General features: G+C 38.9%; 2 long non-coding RNA genes across 2 annotated transcripts in view; one reads left to right on the forward strand and one right to left on the reverse strand.

The window, feature by feature from the left end:
- LOC309623587 overlaps window positions 1–17042 on the reverse strand; it is a 132275-nt gene that overhangs the window by 39024 nt on the left and 76209 nt on the right. The gene's annotated exons all lie outside the window — the stretch shown is intronic.
- Window positions 1–17042, forward strand: part of LOC309623588 — a 42270-nt gene that overhangs the window by 24039 nt on the left and 1189 nt on the right. The window contains exons 2-4 of the long non-coding RNA XR_014241415.1: window positions 9580–9706; window positions 10632–10692; window positions 11075–16982. This is a non-coding gene — a long non-coding RNA (uncharacterized lncRNA). The remainder of the gene's footprint in view (window positions 1–9579; window positions 9707–10631; window positions 10693–11074; window positions 16983–17042) is intronic.

A 17042-nucleotide genomic window follows, 5' to 3' on the forward strand; every position in this document is an offset into this window, starting at 1 on the left:
CGTACCTATTCTTTTGTCTCTGTTTTTTCTTTTTTCTTTTGGCCTACCCAGGTACGTGGGGAGTTTCTTGCCTTTTGGGATGTCTGAGGTCTTCTGCCAGCGTTCAGTAGGTGTTCTATAGGAGCTGTTCTACATGTAGATGTATTTCTGATGTATCTGTGGGGAGGAAGGTGATCTCCACGTCTTACTCTTCTGCCATCTTGAAGCTCCTCCCTTTCTTTTTTCCTTGTTCTTCTGGGACCTCTATAATTCAAATGTTGGTACATTTGATGTTGTCCCAGCGTTCTCTGAGACTGTCCTCAATTCTTTTCATTCTTTTTTCTTTATTCTGCTCTGCAGCAGTTATTTCCACTATTTTATCTTCCAGGTCATTTATCCTTTTTTCTGCCTCATTTATTCTGCTATTGATTCTTTCTAGGGAATTTTTAATTTCATTTATTGTGTTGTTCATCGTTTGTTTGCTGTTTAGTCCTTCTACGTCCTTGTTAAACATTTCTTGTATTTTCTCTGTTCTGTTTCCAAGATTTTTGGATCATCTTTTCTATCATTACTCTGAATTCTTTTTCAGGTAGGCTGCCTATTTCCTCTTCATTTGTTTGGACTGGTGGATTTTTACCTTGCTCCTTCATCTGCTGCATATTTCTCTGTCTTCTCATTTTATTTAACTTACTGTGTTTGGTGTCTCTTTTTCGCAGGCTACAGGTTCGTAGTTCCCGTTGTTTTTGGTGTCTGCCCCCGGTGGGTAAGGTTGGTTAAGGGTCTTGTGTAGGCTGCCTGGTAGAGAGGACTGGTGCCTGTGTTCTGGTGGGTGGGGCTGGATCTTGTCTTTCTGGCGGGCAGGGCCATGTCCAGTGGTGTGATTTGGGGTGTCTGTGAACTTAGTATGATTTTAGGCAGTCTCTCTGCTAATGGGTCAGGTTGTGTTCCTGTCTTGCTAGTTGTTTGGCATGGGATGTCCAGCACTGGAGCTTGCTGGCAATTGAGTGGAGCTGGGTCTTAGGGTTGAGACAGAGCTCTCTGGGAGAGCCCTCGCCGATTGATATTATATGGGGCCGGGAAGTCTCTGGTGGTCCAGTGTACTGATCTCAGCTCTCCCACCTCAGAGACTCAGGCCTGACACCAGGCCAGAGCACCAAGACCCTGTCAGCCACACGGCCGGGTACGTGGGGAGTTTCTTGCCCTCTGGGAAGTCTGAGGTCTTCTGCCAGTGTTTAGTAGGTGTTCTGTAGTTGTTCCACATGTAGATGTATTTGCAGTGTATTTGTGCAGAGGAAGGTGATCTCCACGTCTTATTCCTCCGCCATCTCTACTGGATATCTATCTTATATTTCAAAAGCTCTTAGTTTCATTGATTTTTTTCTACTACCTTTTTAGTCTTTTTCATTTATTTCCACTGTGATCTTTGTTATTTCCTTCATTTTACTAACTTTGGCATTTGCTTTTTCTTCTTTTTCTACTTCCTTGATATGTAAAGTTAGGTTTTTTGAGATCTTTTTTGTTTCTTGATTTATCACTATCAATATGAACTTCCCTCTTGGAAATGCTTTTGCTGCCTCCTGTAAGTTTCAGTATGTTGCACAATAGTCCCCCTTTATCTGCAGTTTTGCTTTCTACAGTTTCAGTTACCTGCAGTCAACTGTGGTCTGAAAATATTAAATGGAAAATTACAGAAATAAACATTTAAAAAATACTTTAAACATTTTTTAAAATAAAATTTTGAATTGTGCATTGTCCTGAGGAGTGTGATAAAACTTTGTGCCATCCTGCTCCATCTTGCCTGGGATATGAATCATCCCTTTGTTCGTTGTATACACACTGTGTGTGCATGTGTATGTATAGGAAAAAACATAATATCTGTGGGGTTAATTACTATTTATGGTTTCAGGCATCCACGCAGTGTCTTGGAATGTATCCCTCACAGATAATGCGGTTCTACTATATTTCCATTTCATTTGTCTCAAGGTACTTTTTAAAATTTCTCTTTTGATTTTTTTAACCTATTGGTTGTTCAGTATCATTTTTTTAAAAATTATTTATTTATTTATTTACTTATTTATTTTTGGCTGTGTTGGGTCTTTGTTTCTGTGCGAGGGCTTTCTCTAGTTGCGGCAAGCGGGGGCCACTCTTCATCGCGGTGCGCGGGCCTCTCACTATCGTGGCCTCTCTTGTTGCTGAGCACAGGCTCCAGACGCGCAGGCTCAGTAGTTGTTGCTCACGGGCCTAGTTGCTCTGCGGCATGTGGGATCTTCCCAGACCAGGGCTCGAACCCGTGTCCCCTGCATTAGCAGGCAGATTCTCAACCACTGCGCCACCAGGGAAGCCCTCAGTATCATTTTTAATCTCCACATGTGAATTTTCCAGTTATCTTCTCATAATCAATTTCTAGTTGTATTGCATTGTGGTCGGGAAAGATGCTTAATATGACTTTAATCTTCTTAAATTTATTAAGACTTGTTTTGTGGCCTAACATATGCTCTTCTCCTGGAGAATGTTCCATGTGCCCTTGAGAAGACTGTGTATTCTGTTGCTTTTGGATGGAATGACTGGCCTTATGTGTCACTGAAGACCAGTGTTTCTTTATTGATTTTCTTTCTGAATGATGTATCCACTGATGAAATTGGAGTATTAAAGTTCCTTTCTGTTATTGTCTGGCTTTCTACTTCCCCCTTTAGATCTGTTAAATTTTGTTTTATATATTCAGATGTTCCTATTTTGAGTGCATAAATGTTTAGAAATGTTATATTCTCTTTTTGGATTTACTCCTTTATCATTATATAATGACCTTTTTTGTCCCTTATAACAGTCTTTGTCTTAAGTCTATTTTGACTGTTACAAGTATAGCTGCCCCAGCTTTCTTCTGGTTTCCATTTACATGGAATATTTTTTTCCCATCCTTTCAGTCTGTGTGTGCACTTGTACCTCAGGTGACGTTTTTGTAGGCAGTATATAGGTGAGTCTTTTTTTTTTTTTAATCCATTCAGCCACTCTGTGTTTTGATGGGAGAATTTATTATTTCTTTTACATTTAAAGTAATTATTGATAGGTATGTCCTTATTGCTATTTTGTTCACTGTTTTCTGGCTGTTTTGTAATTCCTATTTTCCTGTCTTCTTTGCTTGCTTAGATTCCTGTCTTTTTTGGTATGCTTAGATTCCTTTACCTTTATCTTTTGTGTATCTACCACAGGTATACCTCAGAGATATTGCAGGTTCAGTCCACTGCAATAAAGCAGTTATCACAATGAAGCAATTATCACATGAATTTTGGTTTCCTAGTGTATATAAATCTATGTTTACCCTGTATTATGGTCTATTACGTGTATAACAGCATTATGTATAAAAAGTGTACATACCTTACTTTTAAAACACTTTAGAGCTAAAAAATACCAACCATCATCTGAGCCTTCAATGAGTCACTGTAGTAACATCAAAGATCATTGATCACAGATCACCAAAACAAATAGTATAATAACTTAATAATTTGAAAGGAGAAAGGGGAATCAAGATGACAGGGTAGGAGGATGTGGAACTCACCTACCCGTACAACACATCAAAAATATTTCTACAATTCTCACAGAAAATTAACTGGAACCTGGCAGAAGAACTTTTTTTTTTTTTTTTTTTTTGGCCCACACCGCACAGCTTGCAGGATCTCAGTTCCCCAACCAGGAATCGAACCCATGCCCCTACAGTGGCAGTGCAGAGTCTTAACCACTGGACCACCAGGGAGGTCCCCAGAAGAACTTCTGTACGACCAAAGCCACATGAAAGATCTCCACGTAACTGGGTAGGACAGAAAAAAAGACATCAGGTTGGGATCTGTGCCCTTGGGAGGGATCTGAAAGGAAGAGAAGGTCCACATGGGCAGCCCCTCACCTTGGGGAGCAAGCAGGTGGAGCCACAATCTGTGCCTCCCAGCCCTGGCATCCTGCAGAGAGGAGACTAGCCCCCTTGGCTGCTTGGAGAACCACTGGGACAGTCATAAGGGCTGGAGAAGCCAAGACGCTACTCGCAAGGAGTGTGCACATGCTGGCTTGTCAACAATCAGGGCAGAGAGAGCCTGGCACTGGCAGCTGCTGCCTCGCCACTCCCCAGTCTGAATTGGGCAAACACCCTGGCCCTGTACACTCCACGCCACAGCCTGGTGGGAGATCTGGGCCAACTGGGCCCTGGGAAAAGACTCAGTCTGGACACAAAGACAGACCAAGGGTCTTGGGTGTGATCTTGGTGAGGCAGCTGGAAGCAACCATTGTCCTTGCGCACACAGGACAGCACCCCAGGAATCCCGGGCAGACAGGCCCTGGGAGAGGACTCAGTCTAGCTATGCAGAGACAGCCCAGAGAGCCCGGGGTGTGATCCGGCAGGGCAGCAGCAGACATTGTCATGCGTACAGGAACATGCAGCAGCTCATCTCTCGTTGCCCATAACTGGTGATTCCCTATGCATAGGGCAAATGAGAATACCCACATGAAAGTGGGTAGAAGCTGAGGCACAGTCTTACCATAACCAACCCCCCCCACACACATGGCACCCCACCTTCAGGAAGGGACTCAAAACTCCAAGCTTCTCCTTGAGGAGCAAAGGGTTTAGACCCCACACTTGGCACCCCAGCTTTTTTTTTTTTTTTCATTTTCACCAAGAACTTTATTGAACAACGTATTCATCATTTTGTTCCACTACCTTCTGCCATTTTTCAGGCAACTTCATAATTCCATCTTCCCAAAACTTTTTTTTTTTAAACATCTTTATTGGAGTATAATTTCTTTACAATGGTGTGTTAGTTTCTGCTTTATAACAAAGTGAATCAGTTATACATATACATATGTTCCCATATCTCTTCCCTCTTGCCTCTCCCTCCCCTCTAGGTGGTCACAAAGCACCGAGCTGATCTCCCTGTGCTATGCGGCTGCTTCCCACTAGCTATCTATTTTACATTTGGTAGTGTATATATGTCCATGCCACTCTCTCACCCTGTCACATCTTACCCCTCCCCCTCCCCATATCCTCAAGTCCATTCTCTAGTAGGTCTGTCTTTATTCCCGTCTTGCCACTAGGTTCTTCATGACCTTTTTTTTTTCCCCTTAGATTCCATATATATGTGTTAGCATACTGTATTTGGTTTTCTCTTTCTGACTTACTTCACTCTGTATGACAGAATCTAACTCCATCCACCTCACTACAAACACCTCCATTTCATTTCTTTTTATGGCTGAGTAATATTCCATTGTATATACGTGCCACATCTTCTTTATCCATTCATCCGATGATGGACACTTAGGTTGCTTCCATGTCCTGGCTATTGTAGATAGAGCTGCAATGAACATTTTGGTACATGACTCTTTTTGAATTATGGTTTTCTCAGGGTATATGCCCAGTAGTGGGATTGCTGGGTCGTATGGTAGTTCTATTTTTAGTTTTTTAAGGAACCTCCATACTGTTCTCCATAGTGGCTGTATCAATTTACATTCCCACCAACAGTGCAAGAGTGTTCCCTTTTCTCCACACCCTCTCCAGCATTTATTGTTTCTAGATTTTTTGGTGATGGCTGTTCTGGCTGGTGTGAGATGATATCTCATTGTAGTTTTTTTTTTTTTTAAACATCTTTATTGAAGTATAATTGCTTTACAATGGTGTGTTAGTTTCTACTTTGTAGTTTTGATTTGCATTTCTCTAATGATTAATGATGTTGAGCATTCTTTCATGTGTCTGTTGGCAATCTGTATATCTTCTTTGGAGAAATGTCTATTTAGGTCTTCTGCCCATTTTTGGATTGGGTTGTTTGTTTTTTTGTTATTGAGCTGCATGAGCTGCTTGTAAATCTTGGAGATTAATCCTTTGTCAGTTGCTTCATTTGCAAATATTTTCTCCCATTCTGAGGGTGGTCTTTTGGTCTTGTTTATGGTTTGCTTTGCTGTGCAAAAGCTTTTAAGTTTCATTAGGTCCCATTTGTTTATTTTTGTTTTTATTTCCATTTCTCTAGGAGCTGGGTCAAAAAGGATCTTGCTGTGATTTATGTCATAGAGTGTTCTGCCTATGTTTTCCTCTAAGAGGCACCCCAGCTTTTAAGAGTCACACATGAAGACAAGCCCCCCAAACATCTAGCCTTTCAGGGGTGGGGGGCACAACCACACAGCATGTGGGATCCTAGTTCCCTGATCAGGGATGGAACCCACGCCCCCTGCAGTGGAAGGGCAGAATCTTATAACCACTGGACACTAGGGAAGTCCCAAAACATCTAGCTTTGAAAACCAGTGGGGCTTGTGTCCATGAGACCAACAAGGCTATAGTGAACTGAGAACAGTTCTTAAAGGGTCCTCTTTTCTAATGTTCCACCTGTTTATATCATTTTCAGACATACCTTATTTTATTGCGATTCACTTTATTGCACTTTACAGATAATGCATTTTTTGCAAGTTGAAGGTTGGTTAAAACCCTGTGTGAAGCAAATCTATTGGCACCTTTTTTTCAATAGCATTTGCTCACTTTGTGTGTCTGTCACACTTTGGTAATTCTCACAGTATTTCAAATTTTTGTTACATTTGTTATGGTGGTCTGTGATCAGTAATCTTTGATGTTACTGCCATCACTTGCTGAAGGCTCTGATGATGGTTAGCATTTTTAGCAATGTTGTATTTTTATACATAATGCTAGTGCACACTTACTTAAAAGAGTACAGAATAGTATAAATATAACTTTTACATGCACTGGCAAACCAAAAAATTCATGTGATTTGCTTTACTGTGGTAGTCTGGAACTGAACCCTCATTGTCTCCAAGGTATGCCGGTACCTTCTAATGAACTTCTTTTACTGTTTCTTGTAAAACCAGGTGTATTGATGTCAGAGTCCCTCAATTTTTCTCAGAAAGTATTTCTCCGTCACTTTTTTTCCTGAGATGCAGCAGTCCTAGAGATTTTTTTTATTACAAAGGCTTATCTGCTTTTTTATATTTTTTTATTGAAGTATAATTGATTTATAGTGTGTGTTCATTTCAGGTATACAGCAAAGTTATTCAGTTATTATATATATATTCAGTTATTTATATATATATATATATATTATTTTCCAGATTCTTTTCCCATATAGGTTATTACAAAATATTCTCCCTCACTTTTGAAGAATAATTTTGCTTGACACAGAGTTTTAGGATGGTGTTTTTTTACCTTCTGCACTTTAAATATTTCATTCCACACTCTTCTTGCTTGCATAGTTGGGGTTTTTTGGTGTTGTTGTTTTGTTTGTTTCTGGGATGTGAATGTTTACAGCAGCTTTATTCATAATCACCAAAACCTGGAAACAACTCAAATATCATTTGGTGAATGAATAAATTATAGTACATCTGTACAATGCAATCCTACTCAGCAATAAAAAGTAATGAACTGTTAATATGTGCAACAACATGGATAAATCATATATATATACACATATATATATATATATGTGTATATATATATATACATATTTATTGCTAAGTGAAAGAACCCAGATTCCAAAGGATAAATACAGTGTGATTCCAGTTATATTTCTTGCTTGCATAGTTTTCGAAAAGAGGTCTGATTTAATTCTTATCCTTGTTTACGTAAAACTAAGGTTTGTTTTTTCCCTCTGGCTTCTTTCAGAATGTTCCCTTTGTCTTTGATTTTTCTCCAGTTGAAAATGATGTGCTTGGCAGTGCAGTTTTTGGTGTTCTTTTTTTTTTTTTTATGTTTTGTGTTTTTCTTAGCTTCCTGGCTCTGCAGTTTGCTGTGTATCACTAATGTTAGGAAAATCTCAGTGATGATTGCTTCACTTATTTTTTTTGTTCCTTTCTGCTTTTCTATCAGGTATTCTCATTGTGTGTATTTTACACCTGCTGTAATTGTCCCAAAGTTCTTAGATGTTGTATTCTTTGTTGTCTTTGCATTAGGCCCTGCTGAAACAGTCTCTTTTGAGGATAGGCCTTGTTAAGAATAGCTATTTCAAAATAGCTTCTTTCTGTCTTTCCAATTTTGGAAACAGTGGTTTGCTCTGTGTCTTCAGTTCTTTGCTTTTTTTCTTGTGAGGTTAGGAAGGATGGTTTCCAAGTTCATTATACAAAGAACAAGAAAAGAGAAGTCTCTGACTCCAGTTTTTTATGTTTGACTGCTGACAGCTTTGAAGCCTCATCCCTCTTTCCTCCTCTTGTGACCCACATGTATCCATGATGATAGGAAAGCCTTAGTTTCCTTCCTTTGGCAGTGACAAGAGATTCAATTCATGCCTGCTCTTGCCCTTGTATGTGAACTCTCTCTTCAGTCCACCCACAACCTCAGCTAAAATATAAGTCCATGTACTTTTCCTTGCACTCTCAAGCCATTTCATGCCTTCTTGAGAGGCCTGCCTTACTCCCCAGAGACCTCAGTTATGGAAGTAATAAACCCTTTTGTACACTATTGGCAGTGTGTGGTGTCATCAACTTACATATTCCTATACTTGGGGCTGGGCTGTTATGCTTCTGTGCACCATATGGGAGCTCAGAAGTGAGAGATGTTGGGAGGATTGCCTCTGGAGTGGCTGGCCAGGAAACTTCCACCTGAAATTAGAGAATGGAGGTTTTACATTCTTTGGAGGAAAGCGCTGTGAATCCTTTATGTATTATATAATCATGGGCAGATTCAGCATCAGACCTTTGTGGAGTGTTGTGAATTCCTGTGCAATATGCAGCTCTTAACCTGTTCCTCAAGGTTATTTAGCAAGGGCTTTGACCAAAAAGAAATGTTTTAGTACTTTATCATTTCATTATATGTGCCTATGTGTGCTAAAAACTAGTGAGAAGCAGCCCTGAGGCTCACTGTGTATAGGGTTTTGTGGAGGTCTAAGTAGTTGTGTCTTTTTAGCATGTCATATCATGCAAAGTTGTCTGAGCCTTAACTTCTGAATAACTAACTAGCTCCATGAATGGGACAGAGAGAGAATGGAGAGACTGAGCCTGCAATAAATTTTACACAAGCTAAAAGTACTACTTCTTTACAAGAATATTTTAATCTAGCCAGTTGCACCTGGCTATTTCTAATCACCTGGAGTAATTCTCAGGCCAGTATGGCAAACTGATCCTTGTCACAAGTCGGATTTCCACAGGCCTCCTGGACTCTCATGTTTGGTGATGAGAATAGAAGAAAAAGCTTCCAGTTCTTCACTGTGTTTTATTCATTAAAAGCTCCTGCAGATTTGACCTCATACATCATGGAGTGTACTGAGTTAAATGGTGTGTAATAACAAAGGAGATGAGTTTTTCTCACAAGAGACTGATGTGTTTAAAATGATATTTGATTCATTTGTGTAGCATTTCTCTCATTTCTCCAAGGTGCTCTAGACCCTGACATCAGAGAGCAGTAACATTTAAAGTGATCACAGTGAAAATGAATAAATAATTTGCATGTGTTCATTATGCTGTTAAATTCATGAAGAAGTAAGTAAGGACATAGAGTCAGTTTCTGATGACCAAGACATAAAATAAATGTTTGAAGGTGACAGAATCATATGTAATCTTCCTGTAAATTGAGTATAAATCCCCAGTTCTGTCAGACTCACACATCTTACTGGAAACATATTTGGTCTGTTTTAGGACCCAGTGACCTTTGAGGATGTGGCTGTGAACTTCACCCAGGAGGAGTGGTCTTTACTGAATCCTTTGCAGAAGAAACTTTACAGAGATGTGATGCAGGAAACCTTGAGGAACCTGGCCTCAATAGGTAAGCATGACAACATTCCTTCACTTCTTCAGTTAGAGAACAAGTATTTCTTGCCTATCAACACTGTTCCAAGATGTGGAATATGGAAAAGTAATACAGTAATCCCCCCTTATCTGCAGGGGATACATTCCAAGACCACCAGTGGATGCCTGAAACTGCAGACAGTACTGAATCCTATACATACATACCTATGATAATAAGTTTAATTCAGAAGTTCGGTGCACAGTAAGAGATTGATAACAATAACTAAGAATAGAACACGTATAATAGACATGAACTTAACGTGTAAGTGTTAAGTGTCCGTAACTTTTGCAGTTTGAGATGAGACAGCAAAACTAAGATCAATTTCTTTTTCCTTCTTCACAATTTCACAATAGAAGATTCATTTTTCCTACAGATCTTAGCAACATCAGTGTATGATTTTTTTCTTCCCTTAAATCAAGAACTTTCATCTTTTCACTGAAAGGAAGCACTTTATAACTTCTCTTTGGCATATCCTAATTACCAACATCACTATTCTTGCACTTTGGGGCCATCATTAATTAAAATAAGGATTACTTGACCACAAGCACTGCAATACCACCACAGTGATCTGAAAACTGAGATGGCTACTCAGTGACTGATGGGCAGGTAGCATATACAGCATGGATACACTGAACAAAGGGATGATTCACATCCTGGACAGAGCGGGACATTGCAAGATTTCATCGTACTACTCGAAAGGGTGCACAGTGTAAATTAATATTTTCAGACTGCAATTGACCGTAGGTAACTGACACCACAGAAAGTGAAACTGTGGGTAAGGGGGGACTGCTGTACATTGGTAAATAAACTAAGCATGGTCACAGCTCATTGTGGACCTAGAATCTAATATTTTTCTATAATTTCTAATAATTTGCATTATTTTTCTGGGTCTGCATTTTAGGAAAAAAATGGGACAATCATAACATTGAAGATTGGTACAAAACCCAAGGGAGAAAACTAAGGTGAGTCATACACACAGTAGATAGCAGTGTGCCACATGAGAATCCTGGTATGTCATAAACTTTTTAAAATAAGCAAATAAAACAACCCCAGCTTCAAAGTTATCCTTAAATTTTTTTCACCGAAAACATTTACTTAAACGTGACATAGATGTCCAGTGTTTTTGGAAACAATATTAAGAAACCCAATATATTAACATTACTGTTTTCATAATAGGTATGTCAAGTCCTCTTATAGAGCTTTCAGTATAAATCATCCTCAAAAAATTCAGAAAGGACAAAAAACCTTCACTTTTGCTATAAAATATAAAAATGTAATTCTAATACCCTACTAATAAATGTGAAATTGTTAAAGAAATCATTAATAATTTCTCATTTTTTACAGAAGTCATATGGTAGAAAAACTCTGTGAAAGCGAAGAAGGTAATCAAGATGGAGAAACTGTCAGCCAGATTCCAAATCCTAATCTGAACCAGAAAACGCTTTCTGGAGTAAAACCATGTGAATGTAATGTGTGTGAAAGTCTTCATGCGTCATTCATTCCTTAATAGGCACATCAGATCTCACAGTGGACACAAACCATATGAGTATCATGAATATGAGGAGAAGCCATATAAATGCAAGGAATGTGGGGAAGCCTTCAGTTACCGCAAATCTGTTCACAGACATGAAAGGACTCACACTGGAGAGCAATCCTATGAATGTAAGGAATGTGGCAAAGCCTTCACATGGCTCACAACCTTTCAAAGACACATGATAACACACACTGGAGAAGGACCCTATAAATGGAAGGAATGTGGGAAAGCCTTTAGTTGTTCCACTTCATTTCAAGCACACGAAAGAACTCACACTGGAGAGAAACCCTTCATATGTAAACAGTGTGGTAAATCCCTCAGGTCTCCTCTAGGTTTGCAAATACATGAAAGAAATCACACTGGAGAAAAACCCTATGAATGTAAGCAGTGTGGTAAAGCCCTCAGTTGTCCCAGTTCCTTTCGAAGACATGAAAGGATTCACACTGCAGAGAAACAATACGAATGTAAACAATGTGAGAAAACCTTCAGTTCTCCTCTAGGTTTGCGAATACATGAAATAATTCACACTGGAGAGAAACCCTATGAATGTACAGAATGTGGGAAAACCTTCATTTATCGCACCACCTTTCAAGGACACATAAGAAACCACACTGGAGAGAAACTATAAATGTAAAGAATGTGGGAAAGCCTTCATTTCTCCCTCAAGTGTTCGAACACACATGATAACACGCACTGGAGATGGACCTTGTAAGTGTAAGGAATGTGAGAAAGCAGTTTTCCCAGTTCATTTCGAATACTTCAAAGAACTCACACAGGAGAGAAACCCTACTAATGTAAACAATGTGGCAGAGCCTTCAGTTGTTACACATACTTTCAAACACATGAAAAAACTCACTGGAGAGAAACCTTATGAATGTACAGAATGTGGGAAAGCCTTCATTTATTGCACTACCTTTCAAGGGCACATGAGAATACACACTGGCAAGAAACCCTACAAATGTAGAGAAGGTGGGAAAGCCTTCAGTTGACCCAGTTCCTTTCAAAGGCATGAAAGATCTCATACTTAATAGAAACCTCTGGGCCTTCCCTGGTGGTGCAGTGGTTGAGAATCTGCCTGCTAATGCAGGGGACACGGGTTCGAGCCCTGGTCTGGGAAGATCCCACATGCCACGGAGCAGCTGGGCCCGTGAGCCACAACTACTGAGCCTGCGCGTCTGGAGCCTGTGCCCCGCAACGGGAGGGGCCGCGATAGTGAAAGGCCCACGCACCGCGATGAAGAGCGGTCCCCGCACCGTGATGAAGAGTGGCCCCCACTTGCCACAACTAGAGAAAGCCCTCGCACGAACCGAAGACCCAACACAGCCAAAAATAAATAAATAAATAAAGTAGCTATAAAATTAAAAAAAAAAAAAGAAACCTCTTGAATGTAAGCAATGTGGGGAAAACATCAGTTGGCCTTCATTCTTACATGTGAAAATTCCCACTGGAAAGAAACCCTATATGTGTAAGAAATCTGAGAAAGCCTGATACAAATTAATCCATGTATAATGTTCCAGAAAAAAATAACATGAAAGAATAATTTTTAGAGTTATATCATCTTTATCAGTGCCTCATTCTTAAAGGGGATCTCTCGACTGGATATTTACTACTTACGTTCAAAAATGAACACTGAAGTGAGATAATTCTGTAAGTACTCTGTAAGCAATACTACATAATGATTAACAGGTACTGTTTTGCCCTTAAATCAATTAACATTTTTCTCTTTTCATTTTGGAGCTTGTTTGATCCATGGTTGAATTGACATGTATTTCTAATATGCAGGTTGGTTTAATTTTTATGTTTTGATCGTTTTGTGTGGGGCTATTGATAAATGACATTTTGGTATTTGTTGGGATTTTCCTACTGGCCTCCTGTAGTGCCAGGTATTGGATATTCCTTACCCATTATATAGTCCATCCTTCTTATGAGAAAATCTACTCTTGTTTTGGCCAGAAGAGCCTTATTTCATTTTCCTTGCTAGTAAAAGATGGCATAAATTTGTAAATATCATAGTGTATATAGTCTCATGTGAATTATTTCTATGTTTTGCCCTTTGCTCTTTGTCATTCCTTCTGGCTAGGATTTGAATAATAAAGAGTTTGCATTAACACATTATTGACCAGGGGATTTTTGCAGAAACTAACACCTGTGGCCAGTGATTTGTTATGTAAATGAATATTGAAACACCCATGTTTGAGTAAATATCAACAACTTTTTTTGCACTTAATGTATTTATTTGAAACTTTGTACATGTCTTACTAAAGCATTCTAATATTTCTTTATAGTGTGATAGGCAGTATAGCAAGCACCTCTGTGCAGGGGAACAGAACATCTATTACAAACATACCGTGTTTCACCACGCTTTCCCCTGGAAAAGCAGACTTTCTGGCGGCATTTTTTTTTTTGGTCCTGTGGGTATTATTTCCTCTAGAGTATGTTCGTTTATTTTACCTGATAGTCGACAAGGTGGATCTTTGCGGGGGACTCTTTTAAAAACACCACAAGGAGGACCAGGTGTGGGACTACATTCACCAGAATGCTCAGTTACCCATTCTCTAGCTACTGCTAACAAAAATTGCTTGTAAGTCATTTTATTCTGTGCATTAAGGCTACAATAAATTTTAAATGCATTGAATAAACTGCAATTACTCAAATGGAAACCCATTTTCTCATACCATTTTCAAGTTTTCCAGAGGATATTGAAGTTTGCCAGATACTGATCAAATCGATCAACTACTTTCATGTATTTATTATACTCTAATATACAAGTGGGCTTAGTTATCTGATGGCCAGTCCTCCTGTCTTCCTTTCCTGTAGATGCTATGGAGGCGTCATGAATAGTTGTCACCCTGCGGACTAGCCTCTTGTCTTTCCATATAAGAAGAATCACTTCTCCCTTCCATAAGAATGTTATTTCTCCCCCCTGTAGATTTTTAGATTTCTCCTTTAATTGGTTTGGTAGACCATGATTCTCTTATAGTCCCACAAACTCTGGTTTTATTTTTCAACAGTATTTCAGATGTGGACACACTGTTATAATAATTGTCTTGGTAAATATGGTGCCATGAACCAAGATAAGGTTGTAGGACTGATAATATTGTTTCTTGCAGTTTCTTTAGTTCACCTGTGTAAATCTCAAGGTTGCATATATACCCAGTTTCACTTTCGCTAACAATCCTGACCAAAATTCCTTATTTTGTAAGTTTTCCAGGATTTGAATCTGAGTTGTCCTCTCCACTTTATCATTCTCTCGTCAAGTGATAGCTCTTGTTTGGGTATACAGATTGATTGAAATTTTGGTAGAAAATAATCCAAAAGAGGTTTAACTTCTGAAATTCTGCAGGAAGTGGAGTTTTCTGAGTTATCATTAAAGTGAAGAAATGTCTATTTGTTCGAACCTTCTTCTCGTCATAATCTTTCGAAAGATAGGTGTTTCAATTAAGGGATCAGTTGACCAATATTCTTTCCAGTGTGACTTTCTTATTTGTCCCATCAAAAGTATTAACCCAAGAAACTTCTTCGTGTCACTACTGGTTACATCAGTCCATTTTAAAGCCTTACCATACTTTTTATATGATTTTTCATTCTGTTGGTGATACAAGTTTGTTTGAGAAGGAACCAACTCAAGAAAGTTGTTACCAAAAATTGTTATTTCACTAACACTTTGTGGGTTATTTGCACCTGGCACACTGTAAAGTCTTCTGATTTTCATGAAATGTTGTCTTCAGTCCACTCTTCTGTAGAAGCAAAGGAGCATTCTCCAGCACTGTGAGTTTCATTTTCATTTCCTGTATCAGAATCAATCACTAAGGTTTTTTGTCTTTTTGTTGGTCTAATATTCACATCGTCTGAATCAGAACTATATTCTGAGACACTAGTATATACGTCACGTGGACAATCAGAGAAAGTATCTGCATAAAATTCACCAAAAAATTCTTCACTCAAAATTTCACGATGCATCATTTTTGAAAATTGTATGGTCATAAACTTGCGTTTATAATAGATACAAGGTTGGAACAAAAACCTAACAAAGCAAAATGTGAATGATAATGACAATCATTGTATAATGAACCTTGATCAATTTTAAGCTCTAACAACTTTGCACAGTGATGTTAATTGTATCACTCTCTAAAAACGTATTGGTACATCTCTGGTCAATAACATTCAGGTAACAAAAGATGTATTAATACATCTCCTGTCAATAATGTGTTAAGAGGGACTTCCCTGGTGATCCAGTGGCCAAGACTCCGCACTCCCAATGCCGGGGGGCCAGGTTCGATCCCTGGTCAGGGAACTAGATCCCACATGCTGCAACTAAGAGTTCACATGCTACAACTAAAAAAAAAAAAATTCCACATGCTGCAACTAAGACCCAATGCAGCCAAATAAATAAATAACTACTAAAAAAAAATAATTGTTAAGACAGACCTGTCACTGAACAATAAAATGTAGAATTGGAGTTGGCTCTCCTACATTGTTTTGTCACCTGGGTAATGTGACATTTTCTATAATCCATTTCTCTTATGGTTCCATGTGAGAATTCACATGTAGCCTCACTCGCATGAGATTTGGAATTCAGAAGTACAGGAGGCATTAGTCAGATTTCAGCACCGTGCAGGGAGACAGACATGTGTAGGAACTTTGAGGACACTTGTTCTAGCCTGTTGTCCTGATTCCTTACCCTGTCAATCCAGAGTATCCTGGAAACCACAATCAGCTGGTTGACTTCCATTGGAAGACGTGTAGGTTTCTACACATCTTCACAAGTTCCACATCAAAGATCCATCATATTTTGGATTTTCCTGCAAGTTTCCATGAGTCCACCAGGCAACTAATTCTAACTTTCATGGTTTAGAGTATTCTCTGATGCTTGGACTTCCATCTTCTCTAGATCATATTCATATAAGGTCTAATTTGTGTAGTAAACACCTAATTCTGGTAATACTGCTAGTGACCATGTGTTCCTGATTCCACTATGACAGCTATAGTTGCACAGTCCAAAAGAACCACATTGGAGTTTGTTCCTCTGCTGCACTGTTCAGTGACTGCCCTGACCCCGTCCCTCCAAGTGAGAATTGGCACCTTCCTCATATCAGGCAGATTGTGGGTGCTTCCCATTGCTCACAGCTGTATGCAGTTCCTCAGTACATTTTCAATTATGTTTCATTGTGACTACAAACAATACATTTTTGTTGAACAAAATCTTCTGTTGTTTCTTAGAAATATTTTCATTAACTGTTTTCATACAATTTGCATACTAATAAATGTGTTTTTCATTTCCTGAACACGTATATTAAAATATTCTGTTGTGACTATGGATTTTCAGGTGAATTTTGTAATTTGGTCAAGTTAATTGCTACACATTCTCATTCAATAATCCCTTGTGTATACATGTTCGGGTATTTCTTTCCTTGGGTAAATTTTATTTTTATTTCTACATAGTTACGATTTTTGTCTTGAAACGAATTTCTCATTTGTTTCTTCAGCGTCATGTGGCCAGAACCCACTGGGATCACACCAGCAGTCAACAAGAGTGGTGTCATAAATTGTAGTACTCAGAATGACCACAAACCCTAAATGACTGGATTTATCAGTAAGAGGTGCTCAAAAGGATTTACAATTTGGGCTTTTGCTAGGTGATTTGATTACTCTTCAGGGAAGCAAGATGTTTCTGGATGTACTGGATGCTGCAAGAAGGTGAACTTAATTCTATCATAGGTAATCACAATCAATGTTTTCTAGAAGACAAAAACAGTGTAGTGAAGCTAAATCTAATTC

The sequence above is a fragment of the Balaenoptera borealis genome, assembly GCF_965194805.1.
Source record: "Balaenoptera borealis genome assembly, chromosome: 2".
Lineage (NCBI taxonomy): Eukaryota > Metazoa > Chordata > Mammalia > Artiodactyla > Balaenopteridae > Balaenoptera > Balaenoptera borealis.